Source organism: Procambarus clarkii, chromosome 85 (genome assembly GCF_040958095.1).
Source record: "Procambarus clarkii isolate CNS0578487 chromosome 85, FALCON_Pclarkii_2.0, whole genome shotgun sequence".
Classification (NCBI taxonomy): domain Eukaryota; kingdom Metazoa; phylum Arthropoda; class Malacostraca; order Decapoda; family Cambaridae; genus Procambarus; species Procambarus clarkii.
The window spans coordinates 16,748,757-16,767,407 of record NC_091234.1 but is presented as its reverse complement, the minus strand read 5'-3'; positions in this window follow the sequence as shown (position 1 = coordinate 16,767,407).

Sequence of the window (18,651 nt, the reverse complement as noted above, 5' to 3'; positions counted from 1 at the left end):
TGCGTGAATCCCAGCGAAGGGTTATGTCTACCAACACAAAAAATTATATAATGATGTGTTTCGTAAATTATTCACGTTTGATAACTGGATATTGTCGCGTTTTCCGTTTGTTCAATAGTTCTGATTGGTACTTGATTTGTCTTCATGATTCCAAGATGAAAATTAATATTTTTGTAATTATTAAAACCTATTTTGAGGAAAAACACACATGATAATATTACAAAATTTGAGAGAAAAACAAATATAGGAAAATTAAAATCAATAGTTCACCTAAGAAGCATCTAATTTTAATCGATAAACGACCTATCGACGAAACTTATGAGAATATTTCTAAGAGATATGATTGGGTGGAGCTTTGCCCGCTGCTTCAAGCTTATAATTAGACGATTTTCCTGAGAATTTCACTCTCTTGTTCTCTCAGCATCACTCGTGTCGGGTCAGAGCAATAGGATTAAAAGGAACTGCTGAAGACCAACCGACCCGAATTTATATCCACCCAAATTCCTTCATATGTCTAACCTGCGCTTGAAACAATGCAGCGACCCCACGGCTCTTGCCCGGTAATTTGGGCTATAACTAATGAAGCCGGTTTTCAAACCAGTATTTATCCAGGTCTTTCCTGAATCTAAGCCAGTATTTACCCAGTTCTTTCATGAATCAAAACAGGTATTTACCCAGGTCTTTCATGAATCAAAACCAGCATTTACCCAGGTCTTTCCTGAATCTAAACCAGTATTTACCCAGGTCCTTCCTGTATCAAAACCAGTATTCACCCAGGTCCTTCCTGAATCAAAACCCGTATTTACCCAGGTCCTTGCTGTATCAAAACCAGTATTTACCCAGGTCTTTCCTATATCAAAACCAGAATTTACCCAGGTCCTTCCTGTATCTAAACCAGCATTTACTCAGTTCTTTTATGAATCAAAACCAGTATTTACCCAGGTCCTTCCTGTATCAAAACCAGTATTTACCCAGTACTTTCCTGAATCAAAACCAGTATTTACCTAGTTCTTTCATGAATCTAAACCAGTATTTACCCAGGTCTTTCATGAATCAAAACCAGTATTTACCCAGGTCAACATTACAGTCTATCAAGTAACTGTTGCAACTTCACAGTCTATCAAGTAACGGATCCAACATCCCTATGTATACTCTGTATGTCACCCCTGCATGTATACGCGTAACTCAACTACATTAAGGGCACTCAGGCGCTGTACAAGATATGAACACTGCACCTGTGATTATATATCATTTTAACTCTATAGGATTCGAACCCAGGCGATCAATGGTCTCTCCATCAAGAGTGCCGGCACTCTGACCAACCGCCTCCTTACCTTGAGGTTACCTTGAGGTGCTTCCGGGGCTTAGCGTCTCCGCGGCCCGGTCGTCGACCAGGCCTCCTGGTCGACGGTCCTGGCCTCAATCGAGGTCTTAGCGCCAGCGGTCTTAAAGCACTCTCTGCAGAGGTCTTAGCAACCATCAATAACGTGATTTGACCAGACCACACACTTAGAAAGTGAAGGGACGACGACGTTTCGGTCCGTCCTAAACCATTCTCAAGTCGATTGTGGCGCAGGCGCAGACAGTCAACTTGAGGATGGTCCAGGACGGACCGAAACGTCGTCGTCCCTTCACCTTCTAGTGTGTGGTCTGGTCAACATACTTCAGCCACGTTATTGTGACTCATCGCCTGCACATCAATAACGTAATTTAGTAACGATTGGCAACGGTCTTTAGCCCGTTGTTGTTGATCTGACAATGTTGGCGCCGGGATGACCAACCAATTGCCTGGTCACCCCGGCGATTCTCTTGGACGAGGTCAAGAGAATCTTGACCCCGTGACCTCAACTCGATTCTCTTGAACGAGGTCAACGAGGGGAAATATCGCTAGCCACGGCGCCGTTAACAAATTGTCGGAAAGAACACGCCCGCAAACCCCTTTGAGAAAGTGACGTTAACAGCCTTCAAGGGTGACACTAAGTGGGTTAAACTCCGCCTTGAGTTACAGAGAAGGGAAAAAAAGACTGGAAGAGAAGAAACTCTTTGCCACGGAAGGAGGATTGTTAAGCTCCTTGACGATTGTATCAAAACAGCGATGAGAAAAGTGGTCCAGTTACACTATTCTATCATCAGATGAATTGTCTTCCTGGTTATCTACGAGTTAAGTAATACCAAACAATTGGTATGTTGACCAGACCACACACTAGAAGGTGAAGGGACGACGACGTTTCGGTCCGTCCTGGACCATTCTCAAGTCGACTGTCTGCGCCACAATCGACTTGAGAATGGTCCAGGACGGACCGAAACGTCGTCGTCCCTTCACTTTCTAGTGTGTGGTTTGGTCAACATATTTCAGCCACGTTATTGTGACTCCTCGTCTCCTTTTGTAGTCATGTTTGAGCCAAATAGATCTGGAGGTGGCGGTGATGTCAACAGCCTGGCAAAGGGGGGATTAGGGGATTATGGGGTACAGATTGGGTAATCTTTAGGGTCTCTTAATCGTGGAAAAAGGTTAAGAACGCTTGTATTAGAGCCTATGAAACATATAAGACCCAAAAAAGTACTTAACCTCAAATAATTCTCTCTCAAGTACACAAAAGTCTCGAGGAATATATAAAAAAACAAAGGCTTCAATTTTTACAACAAAGGTGCATCTCAAAATTATTTCCTTGAAAGCAGTAGTAAAAATATCAACCCCTCCTACTCTTATATAAACTTTTTACAGCATCTCATAATACTTCAAATACCAGGCGAATAAAAATCCTATCTTCTGGCACTAAGGAGAAGCCTTTGATCTGCACACACACACACACACACACACACACACACACACACACACACACACACACACACACAAATGTGTGTGTGTTTCAAATGTAGGTATGATAGAGCCCAGTAGGCTCAGGAATCTGTACACCAGTTGATTGACAGTTCAGAGGCGGGACCAAAGAGCCAAAGCTCAACCCCCGCAAGCACAATTAGGTGAGTACACACACACACACACACGCTAACCTGTACACCTGTTGATTGACAGTTGAGAGGCGGGACCAAAGAGCCAGAGCTCAACCCCCGCAAGCACAAATAGGTGAGTACACACCTGACCCGAGGGAGCTCCTCATTAACTATTTTAATACAAATAAACAAGTTTTTTTTTCTGCTATACACGAGAAGACGAAGGACAACAACGGTTATAATAATATGAATAATAATTATTGTATTCACTTATTTCACATTTTTCTTCACTTCCCGGTGAACCTACACTGGGGATGAGGGGAGGCAGGTGTGGAGGGACAGGTGTAGGGAGGTGTGGAGACAGGTATATCTAGTTCTTGCTCAATTAGTCCCAAATATGTATGTCTCCTCGTCGCAACCCGTTCTCGCACTTTCGTATAGTCAATATTGACTTATTAAATATGTGCATATGTGACATACTAATTTAATGTGACTATTTTAGTTTACCTTGAAAAGCTTCATAGAAAACACCGACCTTACCTATACCTATAATAGGTTAAGTAATAATTGTAATTACGAAGCAATAAGATGCTTATCTTAACATACTAAGAAGGTTAGGTAAGGTCGGTGTTTTCTATGAAGCTTTTCAAGGTAAACTAAAATAGTCACAATAAATAAGTATGTCACATATGCACGTATTTAATAAGTCAATATTGACTATACGAAAGTGCGAGAACGGGTTGCCTCATCGTAATGTTTAATACCACAGCTTACGGGTCTTTATTAATATAATAGGTCACCTAAGGTTTTCATCGGACATTTGTTTCAGTAATTTCTTTCTCACTGATAATGAAACATCTAGTGCAGTCTCCGTGGTGCAGTGGTAAGACACTCGCCTGGCGTTCCGCGAGCGCTTTGTCATGGGTTCGTATCCTGGCCGGGGAGGATTTACTGGGCGCAAATCCTTAACTGTAGCCTCTGTTTAACTCAACAGTAAAATGAGTACTTGGTTGTAACAACGATTCTTCGCGGCGGGGATCGTATTCCAGGGACCTGCCCGAAACGCTACGCGTACTAGTGGCTCTACAAGAATGTAACAACTCTTGTATATATCTCAAACAAACAAAAACAAAAAAAATCTATATTAACTTGTTCTATTCGTCTACTTTAAGCCTTGCAGTAGACGAGTAGAAGTAGTCTTTGCAAGCATGTCAACAGTATCATGCTCTGACAGGTCAACATGCAATCATTTCCAGAGGAATGAGGGGGGGGGGGGTAGAAATAGCCTAAGCTACTCTATCCCTTTGAGATATATTTCTTGCTTATCTCAATAAACATACTTGAACTTGAATTGAACTCCAGAGGAACTTTATCTAAAACAAAATTTATTTTGTAGCTAAAAGAGTGAGGAGGCTGGGAGACAGGTGTGTGGGGAGGTAGGTGTGTGGGGAGGTAGGTGTGTGGGGAGGTAGGTGTGTGGGGAGGTAGGTGTGTGGGGAGGTAGGTGTGTGGGGAGGTAGGTGTGTGGGGAGGTAGGTGTGTGGGGAGGTAGGTGTGTGGGGAGGTAGGTGTGTGGGGAGGTAGGTGTGTGGGGAGGTAGGTGTGTGGGGAGGTAGGTGTGTGGGGAGGTAGGTGTGTGGGGAGGTAGGTGTGTGGGGAGGTAGGTGTGTGGGGAGGTAGGTGTGTGGGGAGGTAGGTGTGTGGGGAGGTAGGTGTGTGGGGAGGTAGGTGTGTGGATACAGGTGTGGGAAGGAAGGTGTGGTGGAAGTGCCGAAGTAATCTCACTAATGCTGATGAGGTATGGAGCTCCAAGCCTCACTCGGTTGCTACCTGCAAACTGACCTTCCACCTCCTCACTCTCAGTGTTACAGGTCGGCGTTCAATCCCCGACCGTCTAAGTGGTTGGGCACCATTCCTTTCCCTCCGTCCCATCCCAAATCCTTATCCTGACCCCTTCCAAGTGCTATATAGTCATAATGGCTTGGCGCTTTCCCCACCTGATAATTCCCTTCCCTTCTCCCTCATTGTTTCCTCACCCCCTCACTTGTTCACTCACTATTTCTGCCTCCCCTCCCCACCTGTTCTACGGGCTCACCATAGCCCGTGCTACTTGGAACTTTTTGTTCCAAGTAGCGAATCTTAAACAACAACAACATCCCTACCTGTTTCCGCCCCACTGACTGTATTTCTACCCCACACATCATTTTACGGGCTATTCATGCCCGTGCCGCCTCATGGGTGGCTTAATCTTTATCAATCAATCAATCACACATCATCTGTTCTCTCCCCCAGTGTTATTCTCTATTATTATTCCTAGTATTACTTCCTATGGGAGCCGGTCGGCCGAGCGGACAGCACGCTGGACTTGTGATCCTGTGGTCCCGGGGTCGATTCCGGGCGCCGGCGAGAAACAATGGGCAGAGTTTCTTTCACCCTATGCCCCTGTTACCTAGCAGTAAATAGGTACCTGGGTGTTAAGTCAGCTGTCACGGGCTGCTTCCTGGGGGTGGAGGCCTGGTCGAGGACCGGTCCGCGGGGACACTAAAAGCCCCGAAATCATCTCAAGATAATCTCAAGATAACCCCCCAAGTACCTGTTCCTAGCAGTGTTCCTAGTAGCTAATGTTCATATTGTAGTTAGAGTTCTTAGCAATTATTCCTTCTAGTAATGAGTGTTATCATTGGTTGACGTTCCTCGTAGTTAATATTCCTAGTTGATAATGTTACTCTAGGCTTCATAATACTAGTATTACTAGCAACTATTTGGGGAAAATACCCGTCAAAAAAAAGTTCAAGCTGTATTCTATTGGAATTCCACCAAAGACAAACCCAAAAGTGGAACAGTGACTATTTAACCTAACGGAACCTAATTTTTTTCCCTGAACATTTAACCTATTCGAACCTAATCTAGGACTAAATATGCACTCGTAGGTCTCATACACGTCATCTTAGGTCACATATGTGTCCTAGCACATATTTCCTAGGTCTAGGGACATTTTTAGATTTGGTTGATGCGAAAGGTTTCGTGCCCTTTGCAATTCATGCGGTTAATTCGGACCCCTTACAAGTTCTGTCAATCCTGTCCACTTGTGTTTCCCATTAATGCAGACCATTAATGCTGACCATTAATGCAGACCATTCATACAGACCCCTACCATTAATGCAGACCATTAATGCAGGCCCCGTTTCATCTCTTCTTCAAACTGATCTCTTCCCTATTCGTTAATAAAACCTTCCTCCACTTTCCGTCATTACTGAGTATCTCTCTTTCTCTCTCTCTCTCACACACTCTCTCTCTCTCTCTAACACTCTCTCTCTCGCACACTCTCTCTCTCTCACACACTCTCTCTCTCTCTCTAACTCTCTCTCTCTCTCCCCCATCCCGGTAATCTCACCCCATCTCAGAGAATCACTCATCACCCCCATCACCTCCTCCTCCTCCTCGTCTCCTCATATCTCCTCTACCTTCCATCCTCGCTCCCACGACCAGCGACTCGGAGAAGGAGCGAGTCGAGTCTCCTGTTAACTTTCAATCATTTTGTGATAGTCATCTTTAGTAAGAGAGAGGAGGGTGGGCGGGCCGGCCAGAGTCTCCTTGCCCTCCTAGGCAACCCACCCACCCTCCGTGGGCGTGGGTTGGTGGGTGGGTGGGTTGCAACCTTCCTTCCCACCCTCCGCCCAGCCGCTACGCCCACCTGCGAAATGGGCGGCATGCGGGTAACCTCCGGTCCGTCCACCCACCACCGGGAAGGTGGGTGGACTGTCGCCTTGGATCGGAAAAAAAATTCCGGGATCAATCCTTTGGGCAGAACGAGACACTTGGATACGTTTTATTACACCTGGTGCCTCTGTTCACCTGGCAGTTAATAGGTACCTGGAAGGTCAGTTGACCTTACAAGACCTCAATAAATCTACCAGGTTTTCTCTGCCCTCCCAAACTGCCTTCCCATTCCCTAAAAAAAAAAAAAAAAAAAAAAAAAAAAAAAAAAAAAAAAAAAAAAAAAAAAAAAAAAAAAAAAAAAAAAAAATCCTGCTCCATGCACATAAACTGCCAAATACATAATCATAAAATGTTAAAACAACGAAAAGTCTAAAGAACTGGTATACTAATGCTGATATTATGTCAAATAAAGTGGAGGACCTCCAAGAAGGGACTGACAACAATATCTCCGATGTAATAGCAATTGTGGAGACTAAACCAACTGGTATACTTAGTGGTAATGAGGTCATCTGATATGAGATAATGAAAAGAGGATATCTCTGAGGTTGGAAGCCCAGATTGTTGTGGTTAGCTTCATGCAACCCTTTCATGGTGAATTGTGAATGTATGGGGATTGTCACAAGAGGTTCTGGGTCGACCCCCATGTCCCCCCCTAAAGTAGGAGTGGCTCCTATTGTGACAGCCAGTGTATCCTATGAAGACTGAAATGTAAGTTTGATTGTCCATGACGTGTGAATTTTTTCTTGACATTACAATAAAAATCACAACGTTCCTACAACTTTATAGCTAACACGAATAAAAATATAGCTAACAATAAATAAAGAGAGAGAGAGAGAGAGAGAGAGGGAGAGAGAGAGAGAGAGAAGGAAAGAAGGAAAGATGAGACAAAGCAAAAAACCAATAATCATTCGCAGGTCATTATTTTTCACAAGCTTTCATATTGTACTTCAAATGAGGAATGGCCCCACACAGCTAATACCGAAGACACAATGAGAGTAATTACATACAAAAAAGGTCCCCATAGGTACCTGGGAGTTAGTCAGCTGTCACGGGCTGCTTCCTGGGGGTGGAGGCCAGGTCGAGGACCGGGCCGAGGGGTCACTAAGCCCCGAAATCATCTCAAGATATACCCCCGCTCATCAGGGCATAACAGACGAGCCTGATGCCCGCCAGTAACACCCACAAACCCTAATTCGAAACTCCCAACCAATTTCAGATTACTTTAATGACGATCAATTTATCACTGATTGAGGAATTGACAGATTTACTTCCTGCTGGAAATTGCGAGAGAGAAACAATTAATAATGAAGCTTTGGAGGTTATCTTGAGGTTATCTTGAGATGATTTCGGGGCTTTAGTGTCCCCGCGGCCCGGTCCTCGACCAGGCCTCCACCCCCAGGAAGCAGCGCGTAGCAGCTGTCTAATACCCAGGTACCTATTTTACTGCTAGGTAACAGGGGCATAGGGTGAAAGAAACTCTGCCCATTGTTTCTCGCCGGCGCCTGGGATCAAACCACAGGATCACAAGTCCAGCGTGCTGTCCACTCGGCCGTCCGGCTCCCTGGAGGGGTGAGAAATGGGGAAGGGGGGGTGATGAGACATGAGGAAACGGGGTAGTGAGACCCTATATACAACGAAGGTGAGACCAACTCTTGAATATGCATCCCTAGCATGGAACCCTTACCTGAAAAACGACAAGGGAAACTAGAAAAAAAAAAGTCCCAGAGATATCCAACGAGACTCGTTCCTGAGCTAAGGGGATTGAGCTATTAGGAAAGACTCAGAGAACTGGATCTTACCAAATTGGGGAAAGGAAAGATAGTGGGACATGATGGCTTCAAGATTATAAGGAAAATAGATAAATTAGACAAAGCTAAAGCTGAGAACAACAAAACGAGTCATAGATTGAAATTGAAATTGAAATAAGTTTATTGAGGTAAAATCCACACAAAGGGATGAGGTAGCTCAAGCTATTCTCACCCCGTTCAGTACATCGTGTTAATACATACATAGACACACATCACAAACAATAAACATATTACCAAACATTCTGAGAGATAAACATATACATTTCCTGAGTCATAGATGGAAACTAGAGACGCAAATGAGTCATAGAGACGTCAGAAAGAACTTCTTCAGTGTTCAATAAGCTGTCAATAAGTGGAACAGTTTAGACGCACAAGTCGTGAAGCTATAGATTCGATTTTTTTAAATGTAAATATGATAAAAGCGTGAGAAGTGAGTCATTGCATTAATCTAAGAACTTTCGGAAGGCGGGGCCAGGAGCCTAGCTCAACCCCCGCAAGCACACACATACACACACAAAATTGGTGTCATAGGGGGTCGGTGGCTGACTGGACAGCATGCTGGACTCGTGATACTGTGGTCCCGGGTTCGATTCCCGGCGCCGGCGAGAAACAATGGACAGAGTTTCTTTCACCCTGATGCTCCTGTTACCTAGCAGTAAATAGGTACCTGGGAGTTAGTCAGCTGTCACTGCTTCCTGGGGTGTGTGTGTGGTGTGGAGAGAAAAAAAAGTAGTTAGTAATTAGTTGATTAACAATTGAGAGGCGGGCCGAAAGAGCAGAGCTCAACCCCCGCAAGCACAACTAGGTGAATACACGACCACACACATGACAGCCTGTGGCTGAGTGGACAGCGCTCGGGACTTGTAATCCTAGGGACAGGGGTTCGATCCCACGGTAATGACAAAAACAAATAAACAGGGTTTCTTTCACCCTGATGCCCTTGTTACCTAGCAGTAAATAGATACCTGGGAAATAGACAGCTGTTACGGGCTGCTTCCTGTGTGTGTGTGCGAAAAATTGATTGACAGTATCAAAAGGATACCTGATCAACCAGGCTGTGACTCATATGTCAGGTTGCGAGCAGCCGCGTCCAACAGCCTGGTTGATGAGTCCAGCAACCAGGAGGCGTGGTCGACGACCGGGCCGCGGGGACGCTAAGCCCCGGAAGCACCTCAAGGTAACAGTTGTGAGGCGGGGCGAAAGAGCCAGAGCTCAACCCCCGCAAGCACAACTAGGTAAGCACAAGAGAGTCACATCAGGAAATACACAAGATACAAGAAACAGTTCAGAAACTGAAGACATACTTAAAAGAACCCAAGAAATATGAACAAGTCACTTAACACAATATTCCAGGTGGACTTTAATAGCCGAACAAGGCTAAGTGACACTCAAGGATCTTAACACAACCCAACACAACGGCTACTGCAAATGAAAACAGCGAAAGTTATGTCAATTATGTTTTTGATTGATACAAAGGTCAAAAATCATTGTTATTTGTCAGTATCATCTCCAAGACTCTCAGTACAGTTGTTCCATTACGAAACTAGTAATTAAATTCAAACGAAGAAGAATTTCGTCGTTTGCTTACCACGTACCGAAGTCATTAGGATTGATTGTTGCCGCCGAAGGCGGCTACTTTATTGTGCACCCCATACACATCCTGTGAGCGGTAGCGCAAAAGCATTACAGAGGGCACAAAAGGTCTTTATCAGACCTCATCTTAGATTATTACATAAACAATTTCTTCAATCCTTCACACCTTATAGATACAATGTCAGCTAGCGAAAGTGGTTCCCACTTTACGGCTTTCCTGAGAGATGTAACTGGGGTGATTCGCTTGGGGCTAAGACTGGCCTGCATGTTCCTTCAAGAGGCATTGTGTCAACAGCTGAGCCTATGTCAGCTCAGAAGAGTGACAAGCACGTGTCTTAGAAAATAAAATCAATCCTCAGTTTCCAGCCAAGGATTAAATATTTTTGCTTACATTTGATATTTCAATTTAATCCACTTTTGTATATTTTCAGAACATCAATGTCTCACTACATCATCGCTGACGACTGCTAGAGTAACATCAGTGTCTGACTACACCAATATCTACGTCTGAATACAACACTAACGTCTGACTACAATGACATCAACATCTGCTAACATTCGTAGCCAAGCCTCTACGTCTCCAAGACGCTGGTGTAGAACCCAACTGATACAGGACCCCCAGGTACAGAACCCTAGGTACAGGACCCCCAGGTACAGGTCCCTAGATACAGGACCCCAGATACAGGACCCCCAGGTACAGAACCCTAGGTACAGGACCCCCAGGTACAGGTCCCTAGATACAGGACCCCAGATACAGGACCCCCAGGTACAGAACCCTAGATACAACACCCCCAGGTACAGGACACCAGGTACAGGACCCCCAGGTACAGGACCCCAGGTACAGGACCCCCAGGTACAGGACACCAGGTACAGGACACCAGGTACAGGACCCCCAGGTACAGGTCCCTAGATACAGGACCCCAGATACAGGACCAACAGGTACAGAACCCTAGATACAACACCCCCAGGTACAGGACCCCCAGGTACAGAACCCTAGGTACAGGACCCCAGGTACAGGACCCCCAGGTACAGGACCTAGGTACAGGACCCCAGATACAGGACCCCCAGGTACAGAACCCTAGATACAACACCCCCAGGTACAGGACACCAGGTACAGGACCCCCAGGTACAGGACCCCAGGTACAGGACCCCAGATACAGGACCCCCAGGTACAGAACCCTAGATACAACACCCCCAGGTACAGGACACCAGGTACAGGACCCCCAGGTACAGGACCCCAGGTACAGGACCCCCAGGTACAGGACACCAGGTACAGGTACGCTACATCAAAAAGTGGGAACAGGTGTTGGAGATGAATGTGCAGAAGTCTCTTAGCCTTGCCCCGCGGGCCGCCTTGCTTTACGTCATAAGAGTTGAACACCGTTGCAATGCTTCCAATGGCTTGCCCACTTACCCACCATGCCCTCAGTCAGAGAGAGAGAGAGTAAGCATTCCTCTTCTGGATCACCACACCGAGGCGCTGTAACAGAAACTGGCAGCTCTTGGGTCCTCCAGTTGAGTCAACGAGCTTGGAACCCAATTCTTTGAGAAAGCTCAAGGGAACAAAGGTGTATTGACTTTCCAGTCGCCTCTACTCGTTTGATATTCCTGTTTCCCTGTGGTTGGCTACACCTACAGCCTGATCAGCGCCAGAAAATGCTACACTCCGCCTGGAGCCATCTAAAGATAATTATAATTTTAATATTAAGGATCAGGAGGAAAATTATAGATATTAATGTTAGGTGAGCAACAATTACGTATAATATCTCGAGCGTGGACACCTATAACCCGGCGCCCAAGCTGAAGGGTATTGGGAGGGAGGGATAGGGAAGGAGGATAGTAGAGTAGGACGGACAGGGGAAGTAAAGGAGAGAGAGGGTCTGGGTGGATAGATAGTAGTGAGCCAGGGGGGTAAGGCATCTATAATGGATAGAAAAGGGAAGTAACGAAGATAATGAGAGTGGAGAATAAAGTGGAGAAGGGATAGGAAGCTTGGATGGAACGGCCAATGATATACTGGGATAGATCCTATCCTAAACTTTAGAGCAGTTTATAATCTTTACTGCAGGTCCCACATGAACCCTGTGGTCCCGGGTTCGATCCCAGGCCCCGGCGAGAAACAATGGGCAGAGTTTCTTCCACCCTGATGCCCCTGTTACCTAGCGGTAAATAGGTACCTGGGAGTTAGTCAGCTGTCACGGGCTGCTTCCTGGGGGTGGAAGCCTGGTCGAGGACCGGGCCGCGGGGACACTAAACACCGAAATCATCTCAAGATAACCACCTCTCTGCTTCTCAAAATATGTTTTCCCAATATTTTCCTTCTCAATTATTTTTATTTCGTCCCTTTGATTTCCAAAAGGTGTAAATCACGGCCCCTTTGGCTCTAAGAATATGGTCTTCCACTCTTTTAAAAACATATTCTCGCATTCGATTGCTTCTCAAAATTTTGTTCTCTCTCTTTGGTCCTCAAAATATGTCTAGGACCATGGCCAGGGGCATTGATCATAGTGGCCATCAACAGTGCTTAGCATTGCATAAATGTAATATGCAAAATGGTCAGGAATTCAATACCATAAATCCGTCAAGTCATTAGCCATCCCGGGGAGATGAGGTGATGCTGCACCGGGAAGATGAATGGTCGACAAGAAGATGGTCACCATGGGTGACTGTAACCCCGGTGGTTGGCTGATTTCATTTACTAATACGACATTTTTTGGCCTTAGAGTATATGTCAAAATGCGTCGTGCTATAATGAGAACAGGTTCAGCTGTGAGAGCATTGCTAGGTGAGAACTGTGGAGGGATAGTGCTGGGGGCAGCTAGGATGACCCTAAGCTAGGACTCGGCTCCTGAGATCCTAGTAGGGAGACTGGTAGGTGGCTAGGACCTGGCGCTGGCTAGGACCCAGGGTGGCATGTCCGTTGGGTGGTCTATCAGTGTACCTGTGTGTATGTCTGATTGTCTGAGTATAACGCCCTGCATGTCTATCTGCCTACGGGTTAGTCTGTAAGTTTAGCAGACAGTTGCATTGTTGTTAAAGATTCGCTACCTGGAACAAAATGTTCCAAGTAGCACGGGCTATGGTGAGCCCCGTACTGCCTTCTTTAGTTGCATTATGAAGGGCCTGTATTTCGGTTTTCTGACACAACGAACTTCGCTATGGAGACAGATTTTGCTTGTCACCTTCCTCGTTAATTAACACATAGCAGTTTACTCTTAAAAGTATCCTCTTAAACTCTTACTTCTCACCGACGAAATCATCTCTTGCAAACGACTTTAATTTTCTCCCTTAATTAAGGAACAACCATAAATTAATACAATTTAATTAAAATTAACGAATAAAAGTATATTATGCCAGATGTTATTAATAAAATATTATATTTTAAGCTAAATATTTCAAGACTTTATTGTTATTTTTTTATCTCCGGAAGATTAGATGTTGTGTGCAACACTAATTAGAATTAGTTATTCACTAATAGGTTGTATATCTTGTGTATGTTCAATGCAGCTTTTTTGAAAGTGTTAAATGTTATTAGATTTTGTTCTATATTAACGTTTATTAGTTAAAGGTGTCATACACTAATTATAGTGTTCTAGAAATCCAATTGTAAATGATGATTTTATCCTTCTTTGTCAAGTGCTGCCTAACTAGCCTAGTCTAGGTTAACCTAACCTAACTAGCCTAGTCTAGGTTAACCTAACCTAACTAGCCTAGTCTAGGTTAACCTAACCTAACTAGCCTAGTCTAGGTTAACCTAACCTAACTAGCCTAGTCTAGGTTAACCTAACCTAACGAGCCTAGTCTAGTTTAACCTAACCTAACTAGCCTAGTCTAGGTTAACCTAACCTAACTAGCCTAGTCTAGGTTAACCTAACCTAACGAGCCTAGTCTAGTTTAACCTAACCTAACTAGCCTAGTCTAGTTTAACCTAACCTAACCTAACTAGCCTAGTCTAGTTTAACCTAACCTAACGAGCCTAGTCTAGTTTAACCTAACCTAACTAGCCTAGTCTAGGTTAACCTAACCTAACTAGCCTAGTCTAGGTTAACCTAACCTAACGAGCCTAGTCTAGTTTAACCTAACCTAACTAGCCTAGTCTAGTTTAACCTAACCTAACGAGCCTAATCTAGTTTAACCTAACCTAACTAGCCTAGTCTAGGTTAACCTAACCTAACTAGCCTAGTCTAGGTTAACCTAACCTAACGAGCCTAGTCTAGTTTAACCTAACCTAACTAGCCTAGTCTAGTTTAACCTAACCTAACTAGCCTAGTCTAGTTTAACCTAACCTAACTAGCCTAGTCTAGGTTAACCTAACCTAACGAGCCTAGTCTAGTTTAACCTAACCTAACTAGCCTAGTCTAGGTTAACCTAACCTAACGAGCCTAGTCTAGTTTAACCTAACCTAACTAGTCTAGTCTAGTTTAACCTAACCTAACCTAACTAGCCTAGTCTAGTTTTACCTAACCTAACTAGCCTAGTCTAGTTTAACCTAACCTAACCTAACTAGCATAGTCTAGTTTTACCTAACCTAACTAGCCTAGTCTAGTTTAACCTAACCTAACCTTCTTCCTGATAGGTACGTACTCTTTCACCCACTTTAGTACTTTTCCCGATACACCAGACTCGATACAACTCGATTGTGAATATCAATGTCTATCGTTTTCTGACAATCAAGGAAAATGCAGTCTACCCAGCTATACTGATTAACTGTTATCGTGTCACAAAACTAATAAGTTGGTGTGTGTGTGTGTGTGTGTGTGTGTGTGTGTGTGTGTGTGTGTGTGTGTGTGTGTGTGTGTGTGTGTGTGTGTGTGTGTGTGTGTGTTTTATGAACAGTTCCTGACCCTATGTCTCATGGCTATCAGCACACCCTCACCATAGGTCTTCTGATCATCTAAAAGAGCCTATCCATAGGCCTCCTGACCTATGTGACCTATAAGACTCAAACCCAACAAATCCCCAGGGCCGGATGAAGTGTTTCCCAGGGTGCTTAAAGAATGCAAAGAGGAGCTTAGCGAGCCACTGTCTACCATATTTAATAAATCATTAGAGTAGCCTACCTGGCCACCAAACACAGGCTTACTACTTGATAATTAAAATCTTGATGGTAAGAAGAAGAAATATAAATAAATAAACCACCAATGTAAGATTAATCTTCAGGAAATACAATGGAAAATGAAGACAAATGAAGCAATGAGATTAAGAGCATTAAGGCTGATTATTTCCACGGAATCTAATGCACTTAAAATGCTTTGTGCTTCGCGTTCCCTCCCTTCCCATCCCCCTCTTCCTTCTCTCCCCTATTCTTTACCCCCTTCCCTCTTTCTCTCTTTCAATTGTTCTTTTTTTCACCTCCATTATCCTCTCCCTCACCCCATTCCTTCTGCCTCTCCCTTCTCTCCATCTCTCAACTTTCCCATCCCTTCATCAATTGTATTTCTCCCTTTCCTCTTCCGATCCATTCCCTAATCATCCACCTCTTCCTCCCTACCTTCTTTTCCTTCTCGTTAATTTCCACTCACTTAGATAAAATAATTTTATTCCTCTCCACCCTATATCCCTACCTCTCCCTCTCTTCCTTACTCTCCACCCCAGCTCCCTCCCTCTCCCCCTCTCCCTTACTCTCCACCCCAGCTCCCTCCCTCTCCCTCTCTTCCTTACTTTCCACCCCAGCTCCCTCCCTCTCCCCTCTCCCTTACTCTCCACCCCAGCTCCCTCCCTCTCCCCTCTCCCTTACTCTCCAACCCAGCTCCCTCCCTCTCCCCCTCTCCCTTACTCTCCACCCCAGCTCCCTCCCTCTCCCCCTCTCCCTTACTCTCCATTTTACCTTTCAATAACAGCTCGATAATCGTATGGTGTAGAAGGTAGAGAGTTTGACCACTTTAATATTCCTGGTGATCTGCTTCCATTGTTCGGCCAGACACAACAGCCTGGTGTGTTGTTTGTTTTTTTTGTATGTATTACCCCTCCCTCCCTTCCCGACTCTCCTGGTTCACCTGTTCCCCTCCCCACCTCCCTAAACCCCCACTCACTCCCCTCCCCGCAAGTGTGGTCACCAAGAGGTCAGTCGGGGTCAAATAGCTTCTGGCGGGATAGAATTATTGCTACTTGTACAAGGGCCGTGTTTGATTGCTGAGAGGATTCGTGTGTGTGTGTGTGTGTGTGTGTGTGTGTGTGTGTGTGAGTATTCACCTAGTTGTATTTGCGGGGGTTGAGCTCTTCTCTTTCGGCCCGCCTCTCAGCTGTCAATCAACTGTTTACTAACTACTTTTTTTCCACACCACACACCTGGAAGCAGCCCGTGACAGCTGACTAACTCCCAGGTACCTATTTACTGCTAGGTAACAGTTGCATTCAGGGTGAAGAAACTTTGCCCATTTGTTTCTGCCTGATGCGGGAATCGAACCCGCGCCACAGAATTACGAGTCCTGCACGCTATCCACCAGGCTACCAGGCCCCTTAGCTGACTAACTCCCAGGTACTGCTGTGTGTGTGGGCGCGCGGGCCCGCTCATGTATTTGGGGTCAAGAAAGGTTAGGTGAGATAGGTGGAGAGTCAAGTTAGGGTTCAAATAGCATCAATAAGAATCAGTTGGGTGCTTGTACCGAGTTCACAAAGGGTCAAACATTGTAGTTAGACCATGTGAATTAAGCAGAGACCCTTAAGTGCTATTAAGGAGTTTCAAACATCAGTTTAGCATAATCAGAAGCACCTGCAGTTGAATTTTCTTAAAGCCAGTCATTATGGGATTGTAAAAACTGCACTTATGGCTGATTTAATGACTATTTGGAGAAGTTATGAATGGTTATCAATAGCAATCACAAAAACTATTGATGGCAACAAATCATTTGAAAGTTTATGGAATAATGGCCTAATTTTTACATTTAATATCAGTTGCAGACTTCAATTGCGTATGCAACTTTTTGAAGAACATATTTATCATATCCACGTTTTTATACTAAAAGGGCGAAATCTTTCTTCTTATTTATAATAATAACCTAACCTAACCTAACTTATCCTAACTTATCCTAACCTAACCTAGTCTAACCTAACCTAACCTAACTTATCCTAACTTATCCTAACCTATCCTAACCTAACCTAGTCTAACCTAACCTAACCTAACTTATCCTAACTTATCCTAACCTATCCTAACCTAACCTAGTCTAACCTAACCTAACCTAACCTAACCTAACCTAACCTAACCTTGGATTCCGAAATTCTTAAGTTAAATAGTTGTAACCAAACCCGACGTGGTTAAGGAAAGATGTAAAGGTTTCGTAAGTACTTAACCTAGTTGTGCTTGCGGGGGGTTGAGATTTGGCTCATTGGTCCCGCCTCTCAAGTGGTTGTGCATGAATACTTGATGAATTCTGGCTCAACTCAATTGACCGTCGGTACTCTTCTTGTTAACGTTAGAGGATTGGATTGATCAATCCGGATTGATCATCCTTGTTCACCTAGCCCCTGGGACCTAGGGAGCTGTTGTGGGTCGCATCCTGGGGGTCGAAGGAGGCCTCGATATGCCCGCTACGACTCCTGTCGCCAACAACAGTAGGCCAGATCAGAGTCCAGCTAGCATAACCCTAAAGGCATATGCTAGCAGGGTCTGCTAGTAGACGGTCTGCTAGTAGATGGTCTGCTAGTAGAGGGCCTGCTAGTAGATGGTCTGCTAGTAGATGGTCTGCTAGTAGATGGTCTGCTAGTAGAGGGCCTGCTAGTAGATGGTCTGCTAGTAGATGGTCTGCTAGTAGATGGTCTGCTAGTAGATGGTCTGCCAGTAGATGGTCTGCTAGTAGAGTGTCAGTTAGTAGAGGGCCTGCCAGTAGAGGACCTGCCAGTAGAGGACCTGCCAGTAGAGGACCTGCTAGTAGAGGACCTGCTAGTAGAGGACCTGCCAGTAGAGGACCTGCCAGTAGAGGACCTGCCAGTAGAGGACCTGCCAGTAGAGGACCTGCCAGTAGAGGACCTGCTAGTAGAGGACCTGCTAGTAGAGGACCTGCTAGTAGAGGACTTGCCAGTAGAGGATCTGCCAGTAGAGGACCTGCTAGTAGAGGACCTGCCAGTAGAAGACCTGCCAGTAGAGGACCTGCTAGTAGAGGACCTGCCAGTAGAGGACCTGCTAGTAGAGGACCTGCCAGTAGAGGACCTGCCAGTAGAGGACCTGCCAGTAGAGGACCTGCCAGTAGAGGACCTGCTAGTAGAGGACCTGCCAGTAGAGGACCTGCTAGTAGAGGGCCTGCTAGTAGAGGGCCTGCCAGTAGAGGGTCTGCCAGTAGAGGGTCTGCTAGAAGAGGACCTGCCAGTAGAGGGCCTGCCAGTAGAGGGCCTGCCAGTAGAGGACCTGCTAGTAGAGGGTCTGCTAGTAGAGGGCCTGCCAGTAGAGGGTCTGCTAGTAGAGGACCTGCCAGTAGAGGACCTGCCAGTAGAGGGTCTGCTAGTAGAGGGTCTGCTAGTAGAGGGCCTGCCAGTAGAGGGTCTGCTAGTAGAGGACCTGCCAGTAGAGGGTCTGCTAGTAGAGGGTCTGCTAGTAGAGGGCCTGCCAGTAGAGGGTCTCTCTGTGTGCTAGTCGGCAGGTTCC